The 12,391-nt window shown below is 36.2% G+C and overlaps 1 protein-coding gene across 8 annotated transcripts in view; it reads left to right on the forward strand.

The window, feature by feature from the left end:
- Positions 1–12,391, forward strand: part of YAP1 (Yes1 associated transcriptional regulator) — a 94,461-nt gene that overhangs the window by 4,466 nt on the left and 77,604 nt on the right. The gene's annotated exons all lie outside the window — the stretch shown is intronic.

Consider the following 12,391-nt stretch of genomic DNA (forward strand, 5'->3'; position numbering starts at 1 on the left):
AGTCTGTAACTTCTCTACATTTTCTGCAGTGAAGTGGAAAGTAACAGAATTTGTAACATTGTTTCATGTTCCTACAGCTTTTTCACACAGTGAAATTAGTATCACCTCTTCTATAACTGAAGAGAGGTTACACATGCCAGCCATCTGACACCTAATCCATAAGGGAGCGTGTCCTTCTCTTTCTGAGACCATAATTTGCCCTCAAATATTTTGATTATATTTTAAACTTTTTATTTAACTGCAAGTCTCTAAATAACCCATTATATGTCATTTTCAGGGCCGGGATAGGCAACATTGTGTTACTTATATAAAACTTGTTTCAGCCAAGAAAAATATCTTTATCCCTACCTTTCTTGCGTAGACATTGTCATTTATATGTGCATCTGATTGAAGTAATTGAGTCTGTGGCTTCAAAAACAAACTTACATTGTCTTCAATGAAAGTGGAACTTGCAGAACTTTTTAAAAATGTATTTTGTTCCTGTAGGGGTGGCGTTTCCATACAGAGAAGTTAGCTTTTTGCTTTTTTTTTTTAACCAAAAAGAGGTTGCAGTAGTTGTCTGACATTTGAGTCTGAAGGTTGTTTTTTGAAAATAATCATTCTCTGTCAGGAGCATGAAAATAAGCATTAGCTATAGAGCCCGAAGATGGGATATTTTCTAAAAAATCAGCATGTTCTAGAATGTGAACTTTTCAGCAGGCACAAGTAGAAGTTTTTTTTTGAACTGTGTAAGTTTATGCCGTTTGAGAACTGTAGCTCATTGGACCTTGAGGAAAGAACAGACTGTTTTGAAATAAAAAGCAAACTTTGTTTTGACTGTGTTAGTGAGAGCTCTTAAAGAGCAGCTTATGAAGCACAAAAAATAGATATTTGATTTTTAGGTTTTACTGCCACAAATGCTTTTTTTTTGATAATGCTGTCAAATTTACAGAAAAATGGAACAGTTTAAGAGACGAAAAATGTCTTCATGCTCTTGTAATAAATTTTTTTAATTGTGCTCATTCAGGTGAAAGCAGAGTGAAAGATGTGTTATTGGAAAGCTTTTTCTGCAGTTTGATTATTGCCACAAAAAATCTTTTCCTTTTTTCTGCAAGTTTTTTTGTCCTTTCTTGGTGTCCTGGTATCCATTTCAAAGGGTCAGGTTTCAGCAAGAACAATAAAGAGCCTGAGAGTGGAAAGTACACACAAGTCTGGCAAACTCATCTGCATGAGCAAGATCGTTTGTTCTCAAGCAGACATCCAAAGTAAATGATTGAAAGAGCTGCTAGCTGTGAAGGATGTGTCTTGAAGGGGAAAGGAGTGGAAACAAACCATATTGTTAAGAAGAAAAATAAAGGCTGTACTTTTTGAACCTCTCCCTGCTGGGTCCCATGCTGACCCTGGGAGATTTTAAACAGTGTAATAGGCTGTTTTGTTTTGGCTTTCCTTGGGTGATACTGTGGTATGGGAGAGCCTAATGAGGACAGTTCAGAAGGCTCTGTTCACACTTAAAGAACATGTGTTGTTCCTAAAAGGTTGCTTAACTCTATCTACAGGTGAGATCCACTGAGATCATTGGAGTTCATGAAGATTTGTAAAAAGCATTTCAAGTCTTAGCAAAATGTTTGCTCTGTATGTGTAGGAAGTCTAAAGAAATGTAAGAATTAGCTTTGAGTAGCAAGTTTGTATAGTAAAAGGTTTTTTCAGTGTTGAGTGATAAATTCTATCTCACATCTACAAGCCTGTTAAAAACTAACATCTTGCTTAGTTATACCTTAAACATTTGCTTGAAATGTGAATACTAAGATTTCTGATTCTAAATACATTTAGAGTGGTTCCTTCTACCATATGCAGATTTCTGGTGTCTTTTCCAAGTATTCAGCTTTTTTTTTTTTTTTTTTTTTGGGTTGGCTGCACTGCTTTTTGTTTCCATTTGCTCTGTTCTGTAGCCACTCCACGAACAGTCTGGTAACCAGGCTCTAGAAGGATCTTTGCCGAATAGGTAACAATGTTATATTTTTTCCAGATGTCAGTAAGCCTTATGGTTATAGTTATCATAATATACTACGGTGCAAACAGAATAAAATAAAATTGAGTACCGTACTTAATACGCTTTGTAATTACAGTCACTTCCACTAATCGATGGGTCAAGTACTGCAAGCATTAGTTTGTGCAAAGAAATGAAAGTAGTGTATGTGGGAGAGAAAACATTTAATCACCTGTGTGTGCATATATATATATATATATACACGCAGATACATGCACAGAGTTATTTGGCCACGTATTTTATGTACACACCCCACATATCCGTAAATATTAAAAGAGGGTGAGAGGGTGGTAGTGTAGGGTTTGAACCAGAGCTACTCTTATAAATTAGTCAGTCAGCTAGATAAATAGACCCCCTTAAGTATGAATGCCCAACATATGATTTGCCAGAATTCCACTCATTAATGTTCATCTCACTGTTATGAGCAGTTCTGCTGCGTATAATTTTCCATTAGTGATGATTTTGAGCCATGAGTTAAGGCCACTACTATACAGCTGGTAAAACTAATCCTATTTTTTTACTGATACTGCTCCTTAAATTGAACTCATCAGTTAAGACTTGCCTAGTTAGTACGTGGTCCGATCTGACTCATCCCAGCATTGCTGTGTGGTAGCTTTAGCCCATTCTTAAACATGCAGTATAAAAGCCGTGCTTGGTTTGTGTGGTGATGTCAATTGCATTGCTTTTTAACCACTTCCTGTTAGCCAGCTGCTGGTTGACATTTTGGTGAACTATGGAGAAAGATAGGGGATCGCTCTCTAGGCAAAAGATAATATGCCATGGGAGTAGCAGGCAACTACTTGCAGAAAGAAAAAATAAGTTTTGATTAATTTTAGAGTTACTCTTGTATCATTTTAGCTTAGAGTAATGCTTTTAATTCTTACAAAGCTTGTCTAATACCGCTTCTTATGTTGTAGTGTGAGGAAAAGTTAACTGATTGTCCAGCAAACAAGTCTTATAATTATTTTTCCTACAGGAAGTAGTTCTTGCAAGCAGTTTATCAACAACTTCCTATTTTTTTTTCCTATGAAGTGTTGAATGACTTCCTGAAGGAGGCCAAGGTGGTTTTCATTAGTATCTGTGGGTGTGTTTGAGGTGTTTACCCATCTGGCAGAAACCTTAAAAATAGATTTCTGTTACACATTTCTTATGTGCTCCATACAGAGGTATGGGTTTAAACGTTATGAAATGAGATCGTTTAAGACAACCGGGAAGTTTGTTGCTGCACTTTTACTTTTTTTTTTTTTTTTTTTAAATTTCCTCATGTCACACATGAAAAATACCCAGTGCTGTTGTTAAATTTCTCTTTCATCCTGTTTTTGCACCTGACTGGAGCCACCCACTACACCAATATCATCTGCTCCCCTCCTCCTCCCCACCTCACCAAAGTAATCTTAGTCTTCAAGGACAGAAGATGTTTATTGGAAAAGCTGCAGCCACAGTTACTTATTTTATTGAATACCCTAATTTATTGGGGAAATGCATATTCAGATTCATCAGTTAATGTGAGTTCTTGTGTTGATAGTTCAGTCTAGTTGGTCAGTAAAATAGCAGTATTGTTGGAAACCAAAACTGCAACCACTGGTTTTGATGGATTTCTCCACTTTTTCATGCTTTTTGTACTGAAAAGCAGTTGAAGATGTCTGTTTGCTAAATTTTATTTCTAATATGTCAAGTTAGTTGCATTTTTATATTGATTTGACTGTTTAATGTAAGATTGAAGATCTACCCAAAAAAAGCCATAAAAAAATGGGCACTGTCGGTTTTGGAACATAGCTTAAGAAAAGAAATATTATTAAAACACTTTTGAAGTAAAGCTTGCTGTAATATAGTTTTGGCAATTTAAGGGGGGTTTTTTGTCTTGGAAGATGGTCATAGTACTACCAAGTGTATATTTTTCTTTCTGTCTCTTACTTTGAAGAGTCCTATGAAAGAACAGTAACACAAGCTATTTGGAATTTGCAGTTGTACTAAAGATTTCTTTGTTTTTAAAAGGGCCGGGGAAGAATAAGGGCAAACCTGCCTTATTTGTTTTAGCACTGAGACCGAGTTCAGAGGATGATGAAAGTACATACTCAGCCCAGTATGAATTGAGAGAACTTGCAGTCAGTTTTGCTTGATGGGCATCAGTGAAAGCAATTGCACACAGTACTTTGCTTGAGTTTGGTTTTTATTTTGCTTAAGAAAAATTGTAAATGATGATATCCATGCATTCAATACCCTACCGTACAAGGTGATTTTATAAGGCTAATTCCAAAAGCAGTTTCATAGATGTTTTATAGATGTGATTTCAGGTAAACCAGAACTATATCTTGTGGTTTTTGCTAATGTATCTTTTCTCTTATTTATAAGCATCTTGACATTTATTATCTTCAGAAGAAATTAGAACTGGGGAAAATATAGAATCTCTGGCACTTAACTGGAATAATTAAATTATCTCTGAGGACTTTTTTTTTTTAAATTAGCTGTTGATCTGTACCTTTCTTTTTCCCACAGATTTTGTCTTTCATGTATCTCTCATAAAAATACTCTCTGTGCTTAATAATGTCTGATTTTTAGTTTATGTGTTGTGAATGCTTCGTGCTGTTTTATAGCAATGCTTTCCTATCTCCTGAATCGAATTTGAGATCAATTTTATCTTACTGGTGGTCTGAAAGATATGGTATTATGTTGAAAGCAATAACTGTGACCATGATCTATTAACTTATCTTTTATAACGAAAAATTCCAAAGTCTCTGATCAGTACTAAGAGTCTTTGGATACATATTTAATCAGAATTTCATGTTTAAAAAGATATACTTTTGCCATTCTGCATATGAAATATTTTGTCAGATTATATTTGGTTTAAAGTATTAGCATCAAGCTCTGTGGGTGCAGTTACGCTGCTGTGGAACCACTTTTGTTTTCTCAGGTCTTGACTTCTTCTAAAGACAAACAAGACTTTGGTATTTCAAGATGTGCGTCTTCTGAACTCTTATCCTTTCGCCTTTCTTCTTCTGTATGCTGAGGATGGCAAAGAACTGTGGGTTTCCTAGTAGTCATCTGGTTTGTAGCATAGGGTAATCTATAAACCATCACTCACATCATGGAAATTCCTACTCAAAGAAAGCAGTAAAATAATAAAACGATGTTAATTTGAAAGTTCCCATGAAAGTAAGACCAGGCACTACCCCACCATTTTTTTTGCAATAAATTCCTAATGGATAAATGCAATGGAACTGATCAGTGGCATATATGAATAAAATCATACCCACTTTTACAAAATTCATCTCTCGGTGTCTTATCTTTCCTTTCTGGAAATGAAAAAAAAAAAACAGTAGCTTTAAAATTCTAAATATAAAGCCTCCATTTACAGTTTGCTCAGTTTCCTTCTGCAATTGTGGCACAACAGCTTCAAAGTTTAAAAGCTGACACAGCAAGTAAAGTGGATTTTTCACTCAGTTTATCAATTTTTAGACTAGACTCTCAGAGAAAGTAACTTATTAGCACTGGTAATGCCGAAATATATAATTGCAGGACCTAAATTGGGTCACATATAAAATTAAAGCAGAGTTCTTAGTTTGCTCTCAAAGAAACATTTTCACAAATCAGACCTAAGCACTTAGGGGACGATGCCCAGGAGACCAAGATGTGTTGTTCAGGGTCAAGGTAGAAGATTAACTGTTATAACTAGTCTGAGTTACCAGCAATTTCTTTCAGGCTCTTGACACCTCCCCTCTGCAACCAACTAAAGAAAAAACCAAAAATGAGGTAAACAGCAATAGAGATCTGCCAGCTAAAACTAGGGATGTTTGTCTTCTTTTTATACGTGGCCAGACCACTGCATGTGTTTATCTTCGTAGCTGGGAACAAATTCAGATGATGTAATTAGATTTACTTTAGCCTTTCAAAACTGATAGCTCCTCGGTTCCCCTATTAATTTCTGTCCATGTGTTTTCGTACATTCCAACATATTTGCATTTATTTGTACAATTCACATATCTGATTACCTGTGGAACTGTCACTTTTTGAGTAAACATTGTTAACTTTTATAAAGTGTGGTTTTTTTCTTTTCCTTTTTCTTTCTTCCTTCTCACCCTCAACAAGCTGTGAGTGATTATGTTAAAGCCAATATTTACATGACTCAGTTTCTCATGTAAATGCTAAAGAAAATTTCACTTCCTTGAGTGCAGAAAATTTACAGATTTCTGTGAGTAGCAGTTCTCTGGCAGGTACCCCTGGGATATGGTCAGGATACCATGTATTTTACCCAAGAGAGAGACAGAATTGTCCATAGGGGAAATGTGATAGCATGGGGCTTAGCATAATGGGAAACAAATTCTTGGGAGAAGACTGTCTATTGGAATGTTAACAGGTAGATGCCATGTCCTCACTGTACATACTCTCCCAAACAGCTTGTTAAACCTCATTTTGATGTCAGTCTCTATTGGGAAATTTACCACATGAACTGTATTTTTTGTTAAATGTTTGAATAGGAATCTACAGTGTGGGGGAAGTTTGTCTTTAATATGAAAATGGTACCTCATAGCTATTTTTTGGTAAAAAAAAACCCTGGAGTTTTATTTGGAGAACGAAAATTTTAGTTAGGCGTGACTAAGCTGTGTTGCTGTTTCATGGCCTCCTGAAGTGCTTCTTGGAGTCTGTTTTCTGGGATTCACTCTGCTGGTGTTTTATTTGGCTTTTAACTAAGTTACTTCAGACTGTGTTTCAGGCAAGTATAGTTAGCTTTTCTGAATTGCTGGCTAAATCAAGCTAATAATATGAAGTTGCCTTGTAAAGTAAGACTTTTACCAGTATACTACCTGTCAGTCATGCCAGTTGCCAAGGAAACAAAGCTGTCTTGAAAGCAGTCTTGGACTTTGCTTTAATTTGGCTAATGAGACATTGCTGCATCATAGCAAAAGACTAGATCCCTTTTGTTGAGTCTCTGACATGCTGTTTGGTAACTTAGATCGGTGTTAGTGGCTCAGTGTAGTTACTGATTATTACGTGGAGGTTGCAAAGCCAGTTTTTTTTCTGCTGAACTGTTCTATAGGAAAGTCAGCTAAAGGTCATTTACTATTGCTGGTTTATCTCCAATGAGTTCTGATTTATTGAGAACTTCGTTGAAAGTCTGCACTATGCAGATTTGTTTAAAGAGTGTTGCTACTTTAAGGATGCCTTTCCCTTTCTGGTTACCTATTGCAATTGAAATGCAACTGAAGTGGCTCTCACTTTTCAGTTATTTTTTTCTAATTTGTTGTACCTACTTGAAAAGCTTGGTTGACAAGTCCTTTGCAATTTTTTTGATTCCAGCATTTTATGTAGTCTCTTTAGAATGGTGAAATACAGAGTAAAAGAGAAATTTCTTTCTGTGCTAACTATGCTCATGGTATAGTTAATATAGTTGATAGATCTAAATGTCCAATGAACTTGTAATTCAGTAGTGATTTTTATTTATAAAATCTTTGTCATTCTGAGAGCAGCTTTGCATGAGTTAAGGGTTTGAAATGATATGTGCTTAAAAAGATGTGATCGGAACTATAAAAGGCTGTTACAAAATTACTTGGAAGAGTGTTCTATGTCCAACTTTATAGGCCATTTTTGTATACATATTTGAAAAATACCTATATATATATATATATATATATATATATGAAAAACATGTTTGTAGAAAAATGTGGTTTGATTGGAGTTTAGGTCTCTATTGACTTCTGTGGTGGTCTTTGGGTCAGGATGAATTTATACTCATTTAAAAATAAAATGTTTTGAATCCTTCCAGTCTTCAGTGAAAACAGTTAATAGCACATTCCATGGTTACAGGGCTTTGTACACAAGGGCCTGACTAAGCTAAAACTGCCTGTGTTCTAGTTACTGTATGGATAGATTTTTGAGAGCTTTTTGTTATGCTGCTGTTGACATAATTATGTAACCAATAGTGTGGAGCTGTGTTTCATTTTCATACCTTCTGTCCCTAAACACATGCACGCTTAATTTCTATCTGTGTGTATCACTTCTGGCCCTTTCATAATTGGTATGTCAGGTTTTCACTTTTTATGAGATTCTAATTCTAAAACTATTCTAAAGCAGACCCAATTTTTTGGAAGCAAAAAATTACTAGGTAACAGAGGGCAGGAACTTTCAGATTTGTAGTACTGGGAGAACTGTTATATTTGTGCTTGTGGGGGGTTTGCTGTTGGGCTTTTTGCTTGTTTTTGTTTTTGTTTTTTTTCCCTTCTTCTTCTCATAATGACTAATAACTGGGAAAAAAAAAAACTATTGGATATTTCACAGCATCTTGATAAGTTAGGCATTGGTTACGCATAAGGAAGAGAAAATGTGAAACAGACCTTAGCATAAACAGTTAGTTAAGAATTAACATTTTAGCATCCTTGTTACCAAGGTCAAAGGAAGTCTTAATTACATACTTTAAAAAAATAGTTTGCAATTCAAAATTGTCCCCATTTTTTATTATGCTGTCAGATGGGTCCTGACACGATCAACTTTGTATTATACAAATTTGTTGAGGAACTTGGACAGTTCATTGTTTTCTTAATGAATTAAATTTCAGTTGTATGTGGTAATATCTTTAGGAAAACAGAATCTTAATTCAGTTTCATAATTGTGGTACCCATTTTCCAACTTCTGTTTTTAACGTTACATTGGAATAGGGAGCAGGGAACATAAGGGAGACTTGTTTTGGTTTTTTTTCTTCTGGTGCAACTACTTGTGTGGCTTTTGCTGAGGGCTACAGTTTGAACCCTGTTTATGCTGTGATGGTGGGCAACTCAGAGATTGTATGTGAACTTTAATTGATTCCTTCGCTCTGCAGTCCTTTTGGAGTAGGAGTGTAGACTCTGGTTTGTGCCAAGCTTTGCCCTTTCAAAATGGCCTCAAATGCTTGCTCTGTGAAACTTAAGGGGGAGGATTTTGAATGGTTTCCAAGCCAAGGTAACAGCTAACTAACCAAATAGTTGAAGGAGTTGCAATAAAGTGAAAATTATAATGGATAAATTTTATGTAAATCAGTTTATGGGAAGTCTTTTATCCTTACAAGAAGCCACTGAGTTCTTGTTTTGTGCATGCAAACATGCATATATGTTTGTATGAAATTTATTTGAAATAAGGAGATTCTGGTGTTGATGCTTCTTGCTTTGCCAGGATCTGTGCATAGTTTGCCTATAACTTTGTAAAATTGTTTTTATGAAAGACATAAGCAAACGTACAATTTTGCAAATGTGTACGGCTTTTATTTCCTAACTAGTTGAAATACCTAACTTATGTCTGATTTCTACAGATAAATATATTTGATCATTGTTGCCCTTCCAGCAGCTGTGATATGAAGTACATATGAACTGAATGTAATCATTCAGTTACATACCCACTGTCAACTAAAATTTTCCAGCTCCACCTACCATATGTAGGTGAATATGCACATATTGTCCCTCTTCATTTAGTCAAACTGCAAGACACACCTTTAGTAAAAGGTGTTCTTTTATTATATATAATGCAGTTCAGTTTCTGACTTCCAGCTAAAAATCTGTGTCGTGCAAGTTGCAGAAAAATAAGTAAGATACAAATTCTTGTAAGCAATTACTTAATCAAACTGATTACTCCAAAAAGTGCTACTAAACTAATATATACAGACTGCAGTGCAGTGGCAACTGGTGCTGTCACACTGTGCTTCATAGAACAGCCCTTTTGTTTGCACTTCATTAGGATTAATAGCTTTCCATTTAGGTTGATATAAATCTTGCATACCATTTGAGGCAGCATTTCTGCCAAAGGAAAAATGTTTATTTGTCAAAGCTATTAAGGTCATGCTCCTGCCCAGCGTTCTAGATCAGCTCTAGTGGATCCTACAGCAAAGCTGAACTGCACGATCAGATGATAGTGTTGTGTTGTTTCATGTAGTTATCTTTCTGAGTAACACGTTTGAAGTATACTTACAATGATCAATTGAAGGAAAAATTCAGATGATAATGTGAGGTTGATATGGAGATAAAAAATAGGAATACTGGCAGTAGGGAGGCAGTAGAAGTAGCTGTACTCTTCCTAAGTCTTCATCCGCTGTTCTTGATAAGATGTTCAGTTTTAAAACCTAACAACTGCTGGGCAAAGCCAGGTTTGTTTTTGTAAGAGGGCTTGTTAGCAGCATTGCTTTAAACTGCCCATACTGGTTCAGACCAAGTGCCTGTCCAGATCAGTATCTTGTTGCTTGCTAGTAGTGGTCTTGAGCAAATTTCTTGGAAAGACAAGAACAGGGCAAGCATATATGATATTCTTCTCCAAGAACTCTTACAACTGTCCTCCAAGACTTGTGCTGTCTCCCCTTGAGCCCATAGAAATTTCTAGCACCTGCTGCATGCTTTGACAAGGAGTCTCACTGGTGTCTTGTCTGCTGTGTGAAGAAGCGCCTTTCATCTGTTCTAGGCTTGGCTCTCAGCAGCTGCATTCAGTGGTGCCCAGTTCTTAATTTGGAAGTGACAATAAATAGTTGGTGCATATTTGTTCTGCTCATGATTGATATCTTTTCCTTGGGAAATTATTTCTTTTGAAACTTGAGGAATCTTAACCTGCTGGGTCTTCCTGGGATAGAAACCTTTTTCAAATATCTCTGCAACCCTTCTTTTTCATATCATTAACTCATGCCTCTTCCAGTTTTTGTTATTTTTCAAATGAAAGGTTGGGAAATGAAAGGTTAGGAATTTTTTACAGCATTTGCCATTCTGAACCTTTCACCTAAAAAATACTCAAATTATTCCTTCTGCTGCTTGTCCTTCTACTCTATATAGCTTCTCTCCCCGCCCCCCCCCCCCCCCCCAAATCTTTGGGGGTTGTTAGGAGTTAGGAGTTGACTGAGAGCAAATTTGTATCATTGGGAAACTGTGATGATGCTGCTCCTCGTTCTTAGATAGATCCTAGTGCATAGGCACTGTGGAAGTTGACCAAAGTCCTACCTCAGGTGCAAAAGCTGCTAATTCCTCCCTCCTAGTGGTGTATTTCCTTCTTTTTAATTTCTTATTGGTAACTGTTCACGTCGTATCAGGACCTATCTTCATCTTGTAGCTGCCTTTTGTTTGTTGTTTTTCTTTTTTTTGTAAAAACCAACAATACTTGGTGTTCCTGATCAGACCTTGTAGTCGTTGGTTTCTGGAACTTAATGTCTACTATGATTGCTGTGTCTTCAGAAGTTGAGCCTTCTGTATGAACTTTGGGATGCAAATACTTCTGCTGATGCATTCACCTTGAAAGAGAGAGGTCATTTGCACTTGCTTACTGCTTATATTTGGGAGCTGCTTCAACAACATGGAAGTATGCTGGTGTGCTAAAATGATGTGTATGTGCTTTAAAAAAATCCTAGCGAGATTAATTTCTAGAACAAAATATGTTGTGGATGATAGTACGTGTGTACGCAGGTCTTTAATCGAATGGATATATGATTACAGAAGTAAGCAATGCCAGCATATTTGGAAGATGGTTTGTTTCTTCATATACTCAGTTCCAGTGATGCTGAAAGAATGTCCATCTCAACCTTGTTTTGGAACTGTAATTTCATATTTACTAAGTTTTGTTACAAAATTTTTTCTGCCAATACCATGCTTCACTTCCTAGTATCTGAGTATCAGATGCTTACGCTATATTTTTGTGTTGTGCAGCATATCTATCAATAACCAAAAGAAAAGTATTTGGCTCTCCAAAGTTGGGATTTTTTGAAAGTTTGTCAACCAGCTGTAACTGATTTTGTGATATTGTTTCAAATGTGGCAATTAGTTAATGGATAATAAGGGACAGTTGTCTGAGTCTGAAAAACACCTGAGTGGTTAGCTTAGTGGAAGCTTTCTTCTCCTACTAGTCAAGGCTGATTAGTTAATTAATTGTGCATAGGATCTTCAGGATTGTTAGAACCTTCAGCTGACTGGAAGTTCAAAGGACCATGAATTCACCTGGTGATCTAGATATGTGTTTTCATAAACACAGCTGTTGGTGTCTTTCTTATTATCTATCTATCGTAATACTTAGTGAAGGTTATCCATCCAACCTTCTGCTGAAACCACAAATGTTGCTAAAACTAAATCAAGTCAGAATTAACTGTTGAGCCAAGTCTGGAAAACCTCCAAGGATGGAGATAACCACACCCTCCCTTCCTATTAATATACTCCTTCAGAAGCTGATTTCTTTGCAGCAGAGCAAAATATCTAACGTTGCTCCTGATGGACAGCTCACACCTACTGATTTTGTAAATGGGCTGAAGTTTCTCTACTAGCCAAAAAAAAGGAATGTCCTGCTTTAGGTAGTTTTCTTAGGATTAAAAAAGAAAAAGAGCAGTGAAGAAACTTGCTGTATTGGTTTGCATGTGAAGATTTTGGTCACGTGGGGGGACTA

Source organism: Pseudopipra pipra, chromosome 2 (assembly GCF_036250125.1).
Source record: "Pseudopipra pipra isolate bDixPip1 chromosome 2, bDixPip1.hap1, whole genome shotgun sequence".
Classification (NCBI taxonomy): Eukaryota; Metazoa; Chordata; class Aves; order Passeriformes; family Pipridae; genus Pseudopipra; species Pseudopipra pipra.